This window comes from Rosa chinensis, chromosome 1 (genome assembly GCF_002994745.2).
Source record: "Rosa chinensis cultivar Old Blush chromosome 1, RchiOBHm-V2, whole genome shotgun sequence".
NCBI lineage: Eukaryota > Viridiplantae > Streptophyta > Magnoliopsida > Rosales > Rosaceae > Rosa > Rosa chinensis.
In genome coordinates, this window is record NC_037088.1 from 53,531,039 (window position 1) to 53,549,628 (window position 18,590).

The following is an 18,590-nucleotide window of genomic DNA, read 5'->3' on the forward strand; positions in this document are numbered from 1 at the left end:
GACTTTATCGATACCGCATGCGTGCATGAGAGTCTTGATGTCTTCTACCAAAGTACCCTCCTCAGACCAACAAAGATCAACATAATTCACTAGGCAAGCTACTTCTTTATTGTTAACTTCGATATCAAGAGAAAGAATACCGACTTCAAGAGCAAAACAAATGCCTACTTTCAGTGCCAAAAGTTCAATTATTAAAGGAGAGAAGTGAACCCTAATTGGGTGAGCAATTGCTCCCATTAACTGGCCAAACTCATTCTGAATAACAGCATCTAACCCTCTTCTTTCACCGTTGTTTTCCAAAGCTCCATCAGAGTTTAATTTGTACCTTCCAACTTTTGTTCAATAGAAGATTCAATAGAAAAAATATTGCTGGATTAAAGATAGATTCTAATACATAAAGTCTTTGTATGTACAATTAAATTTTTTTGGGCAACTTGTATGTTAAATTATTGTTGTTTTCTGTTTTTGCTACAGTAGACATAGATTAAAGGGTTGGACAAAATAGCCATATCATCACTCTACATAATGCTTTATTCCACCAGTAGAACAGTGGCTAAAAGCCTAAAACACTAGGAATGGTATCTTAAATTAACGTTACTTGAGCATATGTGAGAGGTTTTGGATCTCCTAGCTTTAGTTTAGGTGATATGCTTGTACCTTTCTTCAGTTCTATATTAGCAGTCATAACATACCTAAATCCCCGAACTTGATTAGATAATGCATACTAATTTTTCATCTGAGCCCTAAATTGAAAATGAGAGAACTTTTGCCAAACAAAGAGTTGGTCTTTTGACATATTGCACTTTGCCCTGCCCATTAGATTTTTTCTTTTCTTTTTCTTTTTCTTAATCAGCAATTGTTTTGAATGATAATGACTATTCATGCAGTAGATATTGCTTAATGTATGCTATTGACAAACTCATAATGTATGCGATTGACAGACCAGTAATGTATGCGATTGACATACTTGTAATGTGCGATTGATTAGTACAGTTATTATGTATTGCCTTTTGTATACATGATGTAACCATATATAAACCTCATGGTGAGATGAATACAATACATTTTTCCAATTCTCTACAACACGTTATCAGTACGATACTCTAACCCAAGCCCTAGCTAGGAAAAAAAACCCTAACACTCGAAATTTCTTTCACCAAAAACTGCTGCAAGCTCCTAACCCTTGCTAGCCATACTGTGTGCTGATCCTACAGCCCTTGAGCACCCGTGTGCCTCCTACTGCACCTGCAGCATCGTCGCACGCCTGCTGCCCCTGCAGCACAGCAGCACACTTGTTCCTGTGCAGATTATCCTATTTGCATACCCCGAAACTTCTTGATCGAGATCTCATATCAAAATCCTTCCTTCAACAAAGTTGTTCGTCTCTTCCTCTTCTATCTGACCTCCAAATTTCAGCTCTATTGGAGTCGTTTTGAGATCTATACACTATTTGAAGTGAGAGCTGTTCAGAAGAAAATCTGCTCCGAATTTCAACAAGTTTTAAAGATTAAAGTTCATACTTTCTTGTCTTTTAAATTCCTTTATTTTCTGCAAGATTTTCAATATACAAATATGGGTTCGATTATTTAATAAAGCGAAATTGTGGGGATTCACGCTTAACGAATTAAGAGTGTTCATAATGCTCGGACTAAGAGCGTCCGTAAGCATCAAATTGTGACCATATTGAAACATTATTGTTTGGTCTAATCCAAAAGAGATTCTTGGAAATTGTTTTCTTGGTAGCATAGCTCATAAATCTTATTATTTTAGTTTTCGTGGAAGTTTAGCTCCGAAACTAATATATCTTCTCTTCTTATTTTCAAGATGTCAATGAACCTAGACTCGACTTTCCCATGCTTGACTCAACAGGCTTGGATTACCACAGTTGGGTAACCGATGTTGAGAACCACCTCACTTCAAAGGAAATATTACCCATAATCCAGGCCCCTAACCCGGATCGTGTGTTCGTGCGAACACCTACAAAGCATGCTCAAGCAGTTATCTTGATGCGACGCCATATGGACAAGGCACTCAGATTGGAGTATATGTCGATCAAGGATGCAAGAGAGCTATGGGTAGCGCTAGAAGAGCGCTTTGGCGATGTCCAAGATTCCCTTCTCCCTAACTTGAAGGTTCAATGGAATAATCTGCGCTTTGCTGATTTCAAGCCTGTTCCTGAATATAATTCAAAAGCTCTTCGCTTACAGTCCATGTTGAGGTTTTGTGGACAACTTGTCACAGAGCAAGAGCTAATTGAGAAAACTCTCTTCACCTTTCCCGTTTCAGCCATTGTGGTATCAAAGAAATACTGCACTGAAGTCAATGCTGGACGGATCACGAGGTTTCATCAGCTTATCAATCTCATATTTGTAGCTGAGAAACATGAAAACATACTCGTGAGGAATTATAATTCAAGGCCCATTGGAACTAAAAGTGTTCATGAGGAGAATTATAATGCACCTAAAAGAGGGCACAAGGAGCGGAACCCTAAGAATAAGGGATATGAGGGACGTATGGGTCCATATAACTGCCCTAACAAGGAAGGGAATCGCAGGTTTGGTGCGAATACACGTGGTGGCAATGCCACACGTGGGAGAGGTAGTCATCATGGTGGCGCCATGGCTCGTGGTGGTGGCGCCAACCCTCCTAGAGAACGCCCACAACGTGCACCTCAATTAAATGGAGGCAACCACAATGACATGTGTCATCGATGTGGATCAAGTGAGCATTGGTTCAAGCAATGCAAGGCAAGAGAGCAACTAGCTTCAAGATACAGGGCATATAGGGACCTAAGGGAGCAAGAAGTGTACCTTGCAGAAGAAGAAGAAGAAGATGGTGGAGTGTCAATCTCACCATAGAGGACTTCAAAGCTGAAGATGAAGTGCACAAGGATGTTGCAGACTTTGATTAGAATAGTCCTTTTATTTTCCAAGAATTTTTGTAATGGCAATATACCTTAATCAATAAATGACAAATGTATTAAACTCTTTCTTATGTGGTGCACCCAACGAAATATGATGTCTAGGAAAGTCATTGAGATTAATGGTACTTAAGAGAGCCTCGCTCCACCAACATCTCTCTCTACTTTCCTAGTCATATTTGATTGGAGTTACCAAATGGATAGAGTGACTACAATGTGTCTTAGTTTGATTTTATTTTGGATTAGACTTTTTGGGACCTTTGATGTAATCATTGCCTATCTTTATTAAGAAAGTATCGTATTATTATTTGATGTTATGGACATGTTTTAATTCCAAACTTTATTATTTTTCAATATGTTTCCTAGAGAGTTGGAATGCCTTGTTGATAGTGGCACCACACATACTATATTGCGACATAGGCAACTATTTCTATGCATGACGCCTAGTCGATCTTCTGTGACTACGATGGCTGGACCATCACAATTGATTCATGGTCGAGGACCAGCTCAATTTATGTTGCCAAATGGCACAAGTATTAATGTCACCGAAGCTCTATATGCTCCTAGGGCTGGAAGAACCCTATTGAGTTTTAAAGATATAAGAGCCAATGGTTTTCATGTGGAAACACATTGTGAGAATGGACAAGAGTTCCTTTGCGTCACCTCTAATGACTATGGACATAAACGAGTATTAGAGAAACTTATGTGTCGCTCTAGTGGGTTGTATGCAACCACTATTTGAATTATTGAATCCAACTATGTCATGAGAGATGACTTATGGGATTCTGACACATATAGGCTTTGGCGTGACCGTTTGAGACACCCAGGTTATGATATGATGATCCGTACGTATATTAAAGACTTCACACGGACATCCATTTTTCAAAATGAAAAGAAGTCAGAACCAAAATTCGATCCAAGATAGGGCTGGTGCCGCCTACCCCCTGCGACCCAAAAGTGGTATTGACGCCACCAATACCTCCTTGGTTCCTTTTTCTACTTCTAAAGTCAATTGTGACTTCGTGGCTCAACCGGATACTTCCCTGGTTGCTTCTAAAGCCCATCTTTCGTTTTGCAAAGCCTGCTCTTTAGCAAAATTAGGATCGAGACCATCCTATGCAAAGAACACTAAGAAAAATATTCCATTCTTACAAAGAATCCAAGGTGATATTTGTGGACCTATTCAACCAACTTGCGGGCCATTTAGATATTTTATGGTGTTGGTTGATGCATCGGCACGATGGTCACATGTCATGCTATTGTCCACAAGAATGCTGCATTAGCTAAACTCCTAGCACAAATCATTAAATTAAAGGCTCACCACCCTAATCATCCCATTAAGTCAATTGGTCTTAACAATGCTGGAGAGTTTACATCAAAAACGTTTGATGACTATTGCATGTCCATTGGGATTGAGGTTGAACACCCTGTTCCTCATATTCACACCCAAAATGGTCTCGCAGAAGCTGCCATTAAAAGACTTCAAATGGTCGCTAGAGCATTGGTTATGCGCACCAATATCTTTGTTTCTGCTTGAGGCTATGCAATATTGCATGCTGCTGTGCTCATTCATTTGAGGCCTACTGCCACTCAACCCTTTTCTGTGTCCCAGATGGTTACTGGATATGAGCCTGATGTCTCACACTTACGCATATTTGGGTGTACATTTTATGTGCCAATTGCGCCGTCACAGCGCACCAAAATAGGTCCTCAAAGACGTTATCCACTACTTACAACCCTTGACAGGCAATCTATTTACCGCTAGATTTGCGGATTGTCACTTTGATGAGACAGTCTTCCGGTCGTTAGGGGGAGATAGGAACAATAATGTTCAACAGGAATAACAGGAATTTTTGTGGTCTGTCCCCATTTTGTCTCATCTTGATCCCCAAATCGCATAGTCCGAAATTGAAGTGCGGAGAATTCTCGATCTTCAGAACGTAGCAGACTCTATGCCTGATGCGTTTTCTAATATCGCTAAAGTGACAAGATCACATATACCTGCAAGGATTGATGTCCCTAAAAATCATGGACATGGCGCCGCCACCACTAATAGTGATGGCAATGTGGCTCAGGCAGGGCTCCCAGCAAGGAAACGTGGGAGGCCCAAAGGTTCGATGTATTCTCGCCCGAGAAAGAAAGCGAGTTTGGCACAGAAAGATCCATTAATCATCGACATAAATAACCCGTCTCATGAAGATATTCCGGATTATGGTTATGTCCAAGAGACATCATTGGGGGACGCTCCAATGTTAGAACCAATTCTAGGGAATAGGGAGATCTCCATGAATTACACTAGTGTACATGAGACGTTGATTTGAGATTCTATTATCCTTGATGATGTGTTTGCATATTCTATTGCTCAAGGAATTATAGAACACGATGATATCGAACCTCGCTCCGTTGAAGAATGTCAACGAAAAGCAGACTGGCCTAAATGGAAAGATGAGATCCAGGTTGAATTGGATTCACTAACAAAGAGACAGGTATTTGGGCCTATAACACTGTCACCCCCAAGTATAAAGCCGGTTGGCCATAAATGGGTCTTTGTTAGAAAGCGTAATGAGAAAAATGATACAAAGCCCGCCTTGTGGCGCAAGGTTTCTCACAACGCCCTGGAATCGACTACGAGGAGACATATTCTCCCGTAATGGACGTTATAACGTTCCGCTACCTTGTCAGTTTGGTAGTTTCCAAAAAACTTAACATGCAGCTTATGGATGAGGCTACAGCATATCTCTATAGGGATCTAGATTCATATATATATATATATATATATATATATATATATATATATAAATGAAGGTTCCAGATGGACTTCAATTACCCTAGTCAAGTGGCTCTAAACCATGGAGCAAGTTTTCGATAAGATTGAGACGCTCACTATATAGATTGAAACAATCCGGACGGATGTGGTATAACCGTCTAAGTGACTACTTGATTGGGAAGGGATATGTCAACAATGAAATATGCTCATGCGTGTTTATAAAGAGGACAAGTTCCGAATTTGAAATTGTAGCAGTTTATGTCGATCACATGAACCTAATTGGAACTCTAGATGAATTAATGGAAACTGCTAAGTACTTGAAATCCGAATTTGAGATGAAAGATCTTGGGAAAACACGGTTTTTCCTCGGACTAGAACTCGAGCACCGTAGTGATGGGATTATGATCCATCAGTCAGCATATACTCAAAAATTATTAAGGCGCTTTAATGAAGATAAAGCAAAGCCTGTGAGTACTCTCATGATCGGTCGTAGTCTTGAGCCTGAAAAAGATCTGTTTCATCCAAGGGATGAGGACGAAGACTTATTAGAGGCTGAAGTGCCCTATCTAAGTGCAATAGGCTCATTATTATACTTAGCTCAATGCACAAGACCGGATATCTCATTCGCAGTGAACTTGTTAGCTCGACACAGTTCTGCGCCAACACACCGCCATTGTATTGGCATAAAGACAATTTTTCAATACTTGAGAGGTACGATTGATATGGGCTTGTTCTATCCCTACAGAGAGAAAAGAAATAACGGAAGTGTGGGATCGAACTCCACAAGGCAAAACGCCACCTTCCGTGCTCCTCCTCCCTTCCATCAAAATGACAACGATGTCTTGATGGATTTTGCTGATGCATGGTATCGCTCTGACACTCACAAAGGTCCCTCCGAAACAGGTTATGTTTTTACCATGGGAAGCTGTCAAACTCGGTCCCGGATTCCAAGGTTGAATCCTAGGTGGATCCATATAGACCAAGTTAGAGAAAGATTTTTATCAAAAATTCGACATAACCTCCTCTAAAAATGGACTACCCAAGAACATGTAAAATCCAATAATATACTTCTAATATCATAAATCTCCAATAACTTCCAAATAGGACCTCTTGTCCTCCACAAAAAAAAGAAACATCCACCACCAACCAAAGCCAGGGGTTCTAACCCAACAATTACATCGTAGGAATCCAGTAGTCAATTTATGGTTACATCAGAGCATAAGTTACATGGTCTAATTAAGTAAGAAATATAAAAGTACGAAAGGAAGCAAATCCTACAAGTCAAGATGGATGACGGTGGATAAGGAGAATGCCTCAACGTGGTGCGGTCCGACCTCAGCAAAATCTACTACCTGGGCAAAACGGAAATCCAAAGAGCCCCGAGAAAAACATAGAAAACGTGAGACAAGCTTAGTGAGAGGACAAAAATAATTTAATATTTAAAACCACTTTGATAAATCTTATTTTCCTAAAGCCATTTCTCTTTCTTAAACTTTTGGCATGCAATTAACGACTTACAGTGAAAGACAAGTTCAAAGTTCATAAATCACGAATGCCTTCACATACCAAGTTATAAGGTAAACTTGTAACAAAATAAGTACTTTACTTTGAAAAGATCCCATAAGAAAACTAACGTATAACTGGAGAATAAACTCAATATTTGCTTGTAAAGGTGGCTCAGTCCAAAGGCATTTAGCGTAACTTTCAAAACTAAAAAAAAGCATTACAAAACTTGTACCCAAAAACTGGTCATACACCTACAATGATCTAAATCAAAATAGGTAGAGTGTGGCGGACAACTGGTCATGCACTCATGTTGAGCGAACTCAATATGAGCAGAGCGGGGGAGGGGGAAGAACTGGTCGTACACCTGTGCGCATCAGGCAGAGCGGGGGAGCTGGTCATACACTTGTGCGTCCGCCGGTACACAAGCAAAGCATGAGGTATACGTGCACGTAACCGGAATACTGATGAAGTATCGCTGTATCTTGCTGGGGTTGGGTACTCATAAGGTAAGTTGAACTCCAATTTACTTTGCCAAAATAGAAGATTCTTTCCTTTTATACATGTAACAACATTTAAAACTTCATATCTAATAGACCATTTGAAAAGTTTCTTTCTTTCCTAAAAAAAAATAAGCAATTTACTTCAAACCATAAATTATAAAATTACATAATGACCACAACAATTAATTTATGAGAAATCACAATAAACTTCTTGGATATTAAATAGATAATTAAAGAAATCAAATATCAAGAATTGAGGTAATTGCATGCATTTCTTTAAAACAAAGTCCAACTCACAATGGCGGGTGACTAGGTGAGTCCCATCTCGGGAATGTCCTCGGAAGCTTGCTCAACCGGATTACCTAGTCAATAAGAATTTATGAATAAATTAAGCTCAATTCCGATAAACTAAGTAAAGAAACATGAATGCATCCTAGCAAATCGTATCCTCTCTTTGACATAATGTCACCCAAGTCTTCCTATCATCAAGTAATCATCTTAAGCCTCTTCCACTAGCTTCTCTCCAACTCCAACACCTCCAAAAACCATTTTTTCCAATTTATTCCCAACACCAAATTCTAATTCCTCATCCAAAATTCAACAATCATACTTGGGCTAGTAATAACACATCGTAGGAAACATAATAATGCTCAAAAACACTCAAAATGGCCATGAAAGGGCGCCAGAGATGGCAGAGCCGCGGTGGCTCATGGTGGCCGGAATCCCAACTTCCAAAATCTTCAAATATATATATGCAATATTATACTCAAACGAAAGCCCATGAGATTTTGAACGACTTTATACCTTGGGGTTTCTCCAAAAAGTCGATGGCTTGGCCGGAAATCGGGAAATTAGCCAAGAATTATCAAACCTTCTCTCCTTTGATTCGTTGCACACAAGTGAAAATAAATTATGAAACTTATATGGATAGAAAGCCCATGAGGAGAGGAAGAGGATGGTGTAAAAATTTTGGCCGGATTTGGCCGAAATCGGCACTGGCAACAGAAAAGGTGAACGATGGTGGCTAGAGCTCGTTCCTTCACTCTCTCTCTCTCTCCTTGATCTGGTTCTCATGTGAAAAATGAGTTGGGGAGGGAGAGGATCTGATCTAATTAGGCGAAAACATCAAAATACCCCTCACACGAAAATACTCATAACTTTCTCATTATAACTCCGTTTAATGAACCGTTTGCGCCTACACTCTCGTATTGTCGTGCTCTATTTTCCATGCTAAGAAAATAATTTTTGAAACTCCATAAAAATAATTTCCTATTAAGAAGACTAATTTAACGATATGATGAATTGAAATATTTAAATGCAATTCAAATAAATTAAGGGAAAGTATTTCTGGGTACGGGGTGTTACAGAAGCACTGCGATATCTTGGAGGTCTACAAAGCAGACTCTTGTTGCTACTTCCTCAAATCATGCAGAGATTATCGCTCTACATGAAGCCGTGCGAGAATGCATATGGCTAAGGTCTGTAGTTAGACACATTCAAGGAACTTGTGGTTTGAAGTCTACCACAGATGAACTTACATGTATTTATGAAGATAATGCAGCTTGTATTGAGCAAATGAAGTTAGGTTTCATCAAGGGCAACAACACCAAGCATATATCACGTAAGTTCTTTTACAATTAGCAACAACAAACACTTCCAAAATATTGAAGTGAATCAAATTCGTTCAGAGGATAATGTAACAGACTTGTTTACCAAGTCATTACCTAAATCCAGCTTTGAGAAACATGTGAAGAGCATCGGATTAAGAAAGTTATCCGAACTCCCATAATTGTAGAAATCAGGGGGAGACTTTGACATCAAGGGGAGGTATGATGTCTACATGTTCGATCTCGAAGAGTGAAGGACGTGTTGTGCTCTTTTTTCCCTTTGAGCAGGGTTATTTTTGTCCCACAGGGTTTTTGTTACCTGGCAAGGTTTTTAGTGAGGCAACGATCAAAATGCCATCACTGAGTTTGAGCGGCACAAGGGGGAGTGTGGAAGGATGTCGACTACTCTACATTCACGCGCGTTGTGCTCTTTTTCTCCTTCGACCAAGGTTGTTTTTTTCCACAGGGTTTTTATTATTTGGCAAGGTTTTTGATGAGGCAACTTAGAAGCGCATAGCAAAGGCAATACTATTGACATGGAATATCCAAGGGGGAGTGTTGTAAATGATAATGACTATTCATGCAATAAGTATTGCTTAATGTATGCGATTGACAGACTCGTAATGTATGCGATTGACAGATTTGTAATGTATGCGATTGACATACTTGTAATGTGTGATTGATTAGTATAGCTATTATGTATTGCCTTTTGTATACATGATGTAACCCTATATAAACCTCATGGTGAGATGAATACAATACAATTATCCAATTCTCTACAACACAACGCTCAGGTTTGGGTGAATTTTTGGGATCTTGGCTGTGAATTTTGAGAGCCCCTCACCCTTTTCAAGATTGCAAAAGGAATTGGAGTGCCTGTCAAAACCGATCAGAATACATTAGATAGAAAATTTGGTCTTTTTGCTCGAGTTCTGGTGGATATTGATCTGTCATGTGATCCACCACAGGAACTGGCAGTTCGAAGATAGAATGGGGAGATTGTGGTTATTGAGGTTAGCTATGAACGTCTCCCTGCTCTTTGTTCTCATTGTGGTAATGCGGGGCACCATGTTACAGCTTGCAAATTGGTACAAACGCCTAAAGAGACTGCTCCAGTAGAGGAGACTAAAAGGGGTAGGACTCGTCGACTCGTCGTCGTCGGAAGACGAAGCAAGTTTTTCTTCCCATAGTTAAGGATTCAGTGGATCATGGGAAGCAGATTATTGTCGACTCCACTCCTAGTGCTAAGACAGATGATGAGGAGGGTCCTTCATTTGCAAGCAAATCCCCTCCTCCGGTGGATAGGCCAACTACTACTCTTTCTCTTTAGCCTATTATGGACCAAGCAGAGGTGTTGCCTGTGGTTAATAATGCAGTAGAGTTGTAGTGGTTATTGGAAAATCAAGATTCTCCTTTAGACGCGCATCTTGAAGGAGCTAATAAAGATGCATTGGTGGAGAGGGCTTTGCAAAGTGAAGATGGAGAGATACATGACATAGAGAGGGTTGATAATGAGGTGGTTTCAAATAGTGATAAGTCTGATTCAGAATCAGTTGATGCAACCAGACCTGTTGTCACCTCTTGCCCTTTGATTAGCTGGTATGAAGAGACTGAGCGCGAGACTACTATTCCTTTTACTGAAGTAGTTTCTCAGCGCAAGTTTGTGAGAAAAGCATCACAAACTGAGAGCTGGGAGGCTTACCTCCGACGTTCTAAAGGTGTTTCCCAATTAGGATACTCTACTAGAACTTAGGGGGCATTGCTACTGACCCTACTCAAGATGCTTTGAAAGAGTTTGTTTGGAATCATAATTCAGATGTTTTATGTATAGCGGAGCCATTTGTTGCTTTGAATTCTATCTCTTCCTGTGTTTGGTCTCTATAGGAATGCGGTTTGTTGCTTCTAGTGATCGCGATTCCTTAATTCCTAATTTGTGGATTTTCTGTAAAGCTACAATGGTTACTTGGATTCGAGTTATGCATACCACAAGTCAGTAGGTTACTTACAGGTAATGTCTGATTCAACTAACTGTATTGTCACTGTGGTTTATGCTCATACTACCATGGCTGGGCGTCGCAAGTTGTGGGAAGATTTAGTTAAGGTTAAGGATCGTTTTGTTTCTGGTCCTTGGTTGGTTTGTAGGGATTTCAATGCAGTCCTTGGAGCTCATGAAAAGAAAGGTGGCGCTCCGGTATGTCATTGCTCTTGTGAGGAATTTCAAGCAATGTTTGATGTTTGTGAGCTTCTCCACATTGATACTAAAGGGACTGAGTTTACATGGGTAAGAAGGCGTGCCCTGCGAGGTAATGTTGAACTGAGGTTGGATAGATGTCTCGCTAATTTGGAATGGTTGGATGCATGGCGGATGTTTGATTGTCGTACGTTGCCTCGAATATGCTCAGAACATAATCCGTTGCTCACGTCTTTTTCAAAGTTCTCTGGTGCGAATTCTAGCCTTTTTAGATTTTGTAAAATGTGGTTGGAACATAAGGACTTTATGACTTTTGTTAAAGATTGTTGGGCATCTACTTCTGCACAGGGTTGCCCTTTGTCAATTCTTCAGCATAAATTAAGAGTCTTGAGGAAAGCCTTTAGGACTTGGAATTGGAATGTTTTTGGGGATGTCCACAGCAGAGTGCGTATGGACCTTGAAGCTTTGGAAGATGTCCAAAAAGTTATTGCTTCCTCAGGTGGGTCAGATGAAAATTTCACAAAGGAAACTAAGTTGCAAGCAAATTTAAATTGTTAACGTTAGTGATCCGTGGGATCTCTAGTTAGCTTTAAAGAAAGAGAGGGAGAGGGAGAGAGAGAGAGAGAGAGAGAGAGAGAGAGAGAGAGAGAGAGATGTATAGTGGTTCGCCTCCCGCCTTAGCGGGAGACTACGTCCACTTGAATGTTTAACTAGTGTGTCGAGCCTTGCGGCCCAAGGGGATTACAAAAGATGTAATGGGATCGAGATGGAATGGTGTTTAAGTGGGAGGAGGCATTCCTTTTATAGGGGAAGGAGGCTCCCTCATTTACATTTTCTTAGATGTGGGACAAGCAACAACTATTTATAGTCTAGAAAGCCTATTTGTGAGGGCATGTTGGCAAGGCCGGAAAGGTGGCTTCCCGGCGACGGATTTGCTACTTCCAGATACCGTAGCGTAGCTTGAACATAGGGCTATGAGATGCATGTAGCGGTTGGATCCCATGAGGGTGTTGTTTATGCTTGGTGAGGTAGCAAACTAGCCTTGCTAGTAGAGGTATCTACAAGTCCCCGAAGTCCCCGAGTAAGAGGAGTTTCTTGGTTGGGGAGTTATAATCATGAAGTCATCAAGCATAAACAATGTCCGAGAGGCGCCTAGCCCCTACAAGTCCCCGAACTCCTTAAGCAAGAAGGGACTCGTTAACCTGCAAAACAAAGACAAACACAGGCATATGTAGGATTCTCGTTGCATTGGGCAACACATGTGAGTTGCGCTTATATGCGTTGGCATATACGAATGTACGGGGTGCATGATACATGTTGATGTATACACTCGAATGGCGCCGAGTACGATCGCTTATGACGTACAAACTCGAGAACGCATATGGTCGTGTGAGCATATGGATTGCACATGATAAATGTAAGTTGCATGAGCGCTGCAAAGGTAAACGTTTGTAATTCGTGAATGATGAATACGTGAACGCTTAAGTTTGTTTGGTTGTCGCTCGTATTAATGGAACGCGAAAAGAATTCAACTTGTCACGGGCGACAAATGGTAGAAGAATTCAATGTTCCATTAACGTGTGGTGTGTCGAGTAGACATGAGTGTAAAGCTCGAGGATTGCTGGGCGGGCATGAGCGGAAAACTCAGGGTTGCTGGGAAGGCATGAGCGGGAAGCTCGGGGGTTGCCGGGAAGGCATGAGCTGGAAGCTCGTGGGGTGCCGGGAAGGCATGAGCGGGAAGCTCGGGGGTTGCCGGGAAGGCATGAGCGGAAGCTCGGGGGTTATCGGGAAGGCGTGAGAGGTAAGCTCGTGAGCGGAAGCTCGTGGGTGCCGCGAAGGCATGAGCGGGAAGCTCGGGGGTGCCGGGAAGGCATGAGCGGAAGCTCGGGGGTTGCCGGGAAGGCATAAGCAGAAGCTTAGGGGTTGCCGGGAAGGCATGAGCGGAAAACTCGTGAGCAGAAGCTCGTGGGTGCCGCGAAGGCGTGAGCGGTAAGCTCACGGATGCCGCTGAGGCTTTAACGGGTAGCTCGAAGGTGATGCCCTGAGGCATGAGCGTGGCCGTTGCTAATTATGCTGGGCTGTATGTACAAGTCCCCGAAGTCCCCAGTCAAGGAGGGTGTTCTCGCGGGTTGATTCCAAAGCATAGCTTTGTGCCGTATATCAAGCATAATTAGTGCGAGTGCGTCGTCCATCTAGAATTGGTTGGAGCGAACGCTTTTGCCCTTTTTGGTGGGCCCCTGCTAGGCCCGCCAGGGAGTCCCCCACTCCCCAGCCACGACGGACCTCCGAATGGTCGGTAAATTGTTTGTTGAGGGGGAGCTGCACGGAGCAGAGGGTGTTGGGTAGCGAGCCCAATCTTTGGTACCCAAGCGTCGGGGTTAACTGCCGGATCAATGGCTGCCGTGGGCTATGTTAACTAGTCCCTTTACTATTTCTCGAAGGAGAAACTTGACTGCAATGTCGCGTAGCGGTCATTGTCATTATGAATCGTTGCCTTACCGCCTGGTGGTGACCGCAGAGTCGCAAAGTTTGTACTTGTATGAAACATGACAAACAAATAGAGCAAGTAATAATATTCTGTTTGAGTGTCCCATATTTTTCTAATTGAGTTGCAATTAAAATAGGAGCATGGCATATGTGTCTAGCATGTACTTGTAATGTGGATGCTAATATCATTTGTGCATTTTTGTAGATATGCTTAAGGATCATTGAGACCGATAAGTGAAGCATGGCATATCTAGCATGTGAGACCTAGAAAATATTGCCAAATCTACGAAATGTTGTAGGCATGCTTAAAAGTTATGGAAGCATGTAAAAATATATCAAAGTGTGATATATTGTAGTCATGCTTAGTAGTAAAAGCATGTAACGGCTCTAATTGCGAGAGCGTAAAAGAATAAGATAGTGACTTATCTTGTGCCGATTTGGAGGCTAGCCGAGTTATCCGAGCATGACAGTCCATTGCTTGTGGCGGATAAAGTATTCCGATAATGTCCGTTAACTCGTAGTTGCGGTTGAATGCTTAATAGAAATAGTTGCATTTCCTTGAAACAAAATAGATGATTAATATGTAGATTTGTAAAATCGACATAAATAATTTGCATATGTACTTTGATAAAATTATAAGCAAAGTGTATAAGTAAATGTAGTATTTGATGACAAATAAGTTGCATATATGTATTTATTTTGTTTAATAGTCATGTGGTTGTGTGCGTAGCACATGTATGACGTAGTGGCTATGTTTAATAGTCATGCTCTTAACAGTTGTTGTACACATGGTCGTAGACCTAGGCATGCATGCTTATGCTGATGATAGTCATGTATTATTTAAGAAAAGAGATATATAAGCAACGGCCGTGGCAATGATGTGCATTTGCAACATGAGTACAATTATATATGAATTTGTACTAAGATGATGACTTTATAGCGTGTAAACATGTGTGCATAGAGATGCGTCAAAGCATCAATTAATACCTTGTTACTCAAATGCATAGTAAGGTAGGAGTTTAGTAGGAATATTGATTGAAACAACATTTGCATGTTTGAAGAAAACATTTAATTGATGTCATGCTGTCGAGTTACTGCGGCACCCACTTTGAGATAACCACATGCATAATCTAAACTAGCATAGCAATTGAGCCAGGTGTGGGGTACCAAGCATGTGAGCTACTGAGCTAGTGTGTGTGTATATATATATATATATATATATATGTAAGATGGTGATGGGATTGCACATGGCATCACAAATACCACAAATATATATATGTGAGGCGGTGATGCACTGCCATTTGTACTAATACGACAAGCACTGGTATAAGCCATATATGATTGCATTTTAAAGTTTGAAGAACTTATCTCATGAGTCTTAGCAGCCATGGCGAGAGCGCAACGCAATTTTCCGCTGCCCAGACCCAATTATCAAGTGGCCTGGGTGCTGAGAGTAGTTCTCTGGGTGACCGGGAGATTAAGCCTCCGCCCAGAAGATTGAACCTTTTGCCCGGAATATTGACTAGTATGGCCAGCGGTGGTGCCTCAACGGAGAAGCTCAGCGGAGTGCCTAAGCGGTGAAATCCAGTGAAGGGGACTAGCGGAACATGGCCGGCGGTGGGCTGTAGCGGTGTGTGTTCAGCGGTACTCGGCGTTCAGCGGAAACACGGAGCTCGGCGGAGACTCACTCAGCGGAAGCTTTGCCGGTGGAGGTGCTGCTCAGCGGAAGCAGTTCGTCCAGCTGAGAAGTCTGGCGGAGGAAGCTCGTCAGCGGAGGAAGAAGGCCGGCGGAACTCGGAGCTCAACGTAGATGGCAGGCTAGGAGCTTGGCGGAGCTGGCTGGCGGGGATTTCCCGGTGGAGGTTGTCCGGTGGATGCAGGCTAGCGGATGTTGCCAGCGGTGGTGCCCAGCAGTGAAGGTCAGCGGTGCCGCTGATGGATATCTAGCGGAGCTTTGTTTCCGACTGACGAAGCCTAGCGGAGAAGTTTCTCGCTGATGAAGCTTAGCGGAGGAGGCTATGCACGGTGGGTCAAGATGGTCAGCGGAGGAGAGTTCAGCGGTGGAGCAGCTCAGCGGAGCGGGGCTCGTTGATGGAGCCTGCCCTCTAAGCTTTGGCTAGCGGTGCTCTGTCCATGGCCGGCAGAGGCAGCCTAGCGAAGACAGTCCGGCGGAGCGGAGACAGTCCGGCGGAGCGGAGTTCAGTGCTCGGCGGAGTTGGCTAGCGGGGTTTGGATTGTAGTTGGGCCATGCCGCTGACGGAAGCCTGGCGGTGCCGCTAAAGGAAGCTTGGCGGAGGAGTTGTTCAGTGGTGAACAGTTAAGCAGAGCAGAAGTTCGGCGGAGCGGAGCGGAGCTCAGTTAAAGGACCTCGGAGACCCGGAGCTCTGCGGAGGCTCAGAGTTCAGCCATGAGTTTGGGCGCGGCAGAGGCCTTGCTGTCTAGAGGTTTGTCCGGCGAAGCGGAGCTTGGTGCTCGGTGGAGATGGCTAGCGGAATAAGCTTTGGTCAGAGGTAGCCTTGTCTAGCGGAGCGAAGCCTCAGAGTTGGGCGGAGATTCGGAACTGAATGGAGCAAAGGTGCTCGACAGTGCAATTTTGGCAGTCGGTTTTGCGGCTGGCGAAGGTTTTTCCGCTAACGTCTCCTAGCGGTGTTTTAGCTAGCTGAGGACTTGGTGATACCCAGCGGAGGAACTCCGCCACTGTCCGGTCGGTGCAGCCCAGCGGAGGCTTCCTAGAGGTGAAGCTTGCTGGCGGTGCCAGTGAAGTTTTGGCGGTTCCTAGCGGAGCTTTGGCCGCTGAAGAAGTGTGGCAGAGCGGAGCTTCAAAGGAGGAGGGTCACTGACAGAGTTTGGCGGGAGAATGTGCCTCCGACTGAAGCTTAGAAGCTTGCTTAGCGGAAGGGAGGTTCCGCTGATGGATACGAGCGGAGCCGCTGAGGCTAGCGAGGCTGGTTGCTGCTGGTAGTTCCTGTGATTGCTGCAGCTGGTGCTAGCGGTGGTGTTTGGCCAGCGGAGCTCTTGGCGCTGTGTCAGGGAGATTTGGCGGACACTTGCTGCTTGTTAGCGGTGTACAGTGTGGCGGAAGATTTTTCGTCGGAGGTTGGCTAGCGATCCGTTTCCGGCGAAGGATGGCCTACTGGAGGTAGCAGTCGAGCTTGCTGGTTGTGAAGCCTTGACTGGCGGAGCTCCTTTTGGCGAGTAGGAAGCTAGCGGATGTTGCTTCTGCTGGGAGTAGCTGGCGGGAAATGTACCGCTGATGCATGATTCGGAGAATGAACATGGGTACCCAGAGAAGTTTTCTGGGTGTCCAGAGTAGTGAGCGGCCAAAAAAAAAATTTTTTTTTTTTTTTTTTGGTGTAGCGTTGACTACTTTTGGGTTAGTAAGGCCAGGGTTGACTTTTTTGTTGTTGGCGTTGACCAGCCCTCAAGGTGCAAGTTTCTGCACATTTCTGCTCTAATTGTACCGCTGGAGTAGTGTTTGATTATGCCTTGGCAAAAGTTGCCGCCAAGAAGTACAAATTCAAACATGAACTCAATGAATTTGAAATGGCTCAAAGAAGGAGGAAAAATTTCTTTGAGTTCCGCTAAGCAGACTTAGCTCATGGTAGGTGACGAAGCCAATTGTTGGCTTCCCACAGACGGCGCCAATGTTAACATTTGGATCCGTGGGGATCTAATTAACGATAAGTAAAGAGAGAGAAGAGAGAGAGAGAGAGAGAGAGAGAGAGAGAGAGAGAGAGAGTGACACGAGACGTATAGTGGTTCGCCTCCCGCCTTAGCGGGAGACTACGTCCACTTGAATGTTTAACTAGTGTGTCGAGCCTTGCGGCCCAAGGGGATTACAAAAGATGTAATGGGATCGAGATGGAATGGTGTTTAAGTGGGAGGAGGCATTCCTTTTATAGGGGAAGGAGGCTCCCTCATTTACATTTTCTTAGATGTGGGACAAGCAACAACTATTTATAGTCTAGAAAGCCTATTTGTGAGGGCATGTTGGCAAGGCCGGAAAGGTGGCTTCCCGGCGACGGATTTGCGACTTCCGGATACCGTAGCGTAGCTTGAACATAGGGCTACGAGATGCATGTAGCAGTTGGATCCCATGAGGGTGTTGTTTATGCTTGGTGAGGTAGCAAACTAGCCTTGCTAGTAGAGGTATCTACATAAATGAATCTATCCGTCTGCAAGAAATTTTTTGCGAGAAAAATCTAGACTTCGTTGGTTGGCGGAAGGGGACGGCAATACTACTTTTTTTCATGCTATATGTCACGCACGTCGCAATCGTTCATCAATTACTCTTCTTCAAGACGGTGATAATGTATTAGAGGATCCTATCTCTATTCAGAATCATGTTGTTGCATATTATCAGAATCTTTTTGCCAATCAAGTAGAGTATCAGGATCATAGCCTTGTGTCTAGGGTGGTTCCTGCTATGGTCACTGACGCAGAGAATTTTGCTCTTACAGGGATTCCTTAGTCTGAAGAAATATGGACTACAATTAAGTCTATAGATCTTGATAGTGCCCCAGGACCGGATGGATTTAATTGTCACTTTTTTGCTTCATGTTGGAACATTGTGGGAGCAGATGTGATCAGTGCAGTGCAGTATTTCTTCACT

At 43.1% G+C, this 18,590-nt stretch overlaps 1 long non-coding RNA gene across 1 annotated transcript; it reads right to left on the bottom strand.

Annotated features, from left to right (window-relative positions):
* Nucleotides 1-6,804: 6,804 nt before the first annotated feature.
* On the bottom strand, nt 6,805-8,755 carry LOC112184139. Its single transcript, XR_002930018.2, has 3 exons — nt 8,498-8,755; nt 7,991-8,055; nt 6,805-7,039 (listed from the first exon to the last, which is right to left on the bottom strand). It is a non-coding gene; the product is annotated as an uncharacterized LOC112184139 (long non-coding RNA).
* Nucleotides 8,756-18,590: the final 9,835 nt, after the last annotated feature.